The 1,128-nt window shown below is 37.1% G+C and overlaps 1 non-coding gene across 1 annotated transcript; it reads left to right on the top strand.

Moving 5' to 3' along the window:
* Window positions 1–419: 419 nt before the first annotated feature.
* Window positions 420–526, top strand: LOC138828909 (U6 spliceosomal RNA). The gene has a single exon (XR_011372416.1). It is a non-coding gene; the product is annotated as a U6 spliceosomal RNA (small nuclear RNA).
* Window positions 527–1,128: the final 602 nt, after the last annotated feature.

The following is a 1,128-nucleotide window of genomic DNA, read 5'->3' as shown; positions in this document are numbered from 1 at the left end:
TTATGACAGGTGCCTTATACAGAATAATTGAATTCGTCCTCCTACACATCTCTTTTTTATTTTTATTTTTTGTGAACATACTGTACAGAGGGGTTACATTTACATGGGCAAGATAATGAGTAAGTACATTTCTTATGAAGCATTGCAGCCTCCTCCTTTGTTTACCCTTCACATCCCTTCCCAGCCTTCTTCCGCCCCCCCAACCAATTCCACCCCTCTCCCCCGATCCTACACATCTCTTGAACAACAATATCTGGGATTATTTTGTTTTTGACATGTCAATCTTGGCTATTCTTAAATGTGTGCTTATGTAAGAAGTACATGGTTTTAAAATTTCACGAGAATTCTTCAAAACTTACTTTTCTTTGAATTGTCTAGTTCAAGAAAATCAATTACACTTTATATATAAAAAATGCTCTGTGCTCAATTCAGCAGCACATACACTAACATTGGAGCAGTACAGAGTAGATTAACATGGCCCCTGTGCGAGGTTGATATGCAAATTCTTGAATCATTCCATATTTTTACAACTAAAGATGCTGGAAAGGATGTGGCCACAAGGGAACCTTACTAGATTCTTGGTGGGAGTGTTAACTTGTTCAACCACTTTGGAAAGCAGTATGGAGGCTCATCAAAAGACTCCATATAAAGCTCCCCTATGACCCAGCAATCACACTTTTGGGGATTTACCCAAATGATCACAAAGAAGACCATACTAAAACTCCCAGAACAACTATGTTTACTGCAGCATTATTTACAATAGCTAAGATATGGAGCCCACCCTGATGGCCCACAGAAGATGAATGGATCATGAAAATGTGGTATATATACACAATGAAATTCTATGCCTCCATGAGAAAGAATGACATCGCCCAATTTGTTAAGAATTGGAAAGACTTGGAAAAAAAATTATTAAGTGAAGTAAGCCAAGTCCAAAGAAACGTAGGTCCAATGGTTTCCCTTATTTTCAACAGCTAATATATGTCTGGGATAAGCGGAATAGATCAGAAGCTATGTGCATATCAGATAAGATGATATTACAGGAAATGAACCAGACAAGTGGTTTTTTTGTTTCTTGCTATTGTTTCTAAGATACTTATAATGTGTGATGTGATTTCTTTTGTTCCT

Source organism: Dipodomys merriami, unplaced genomic scaffold, assembly GCF_024711535.1.
Source record: "Dipodomys merriami isolate MVZ:Mamm:240054 unplaced genomic scaffold, mDipMer1.0.p SCAF_167, whole genome shotgun sequence".
Lineage (NCBI taxonomy): Eukaryota > Metazoa > Chordata > Mammalia > Rodentia > Heteromyidae > Dipodomys > Dipodomys merriami.
This window is presented reverse-complemented; position numbering and strand designations above follow the sequence as displayed.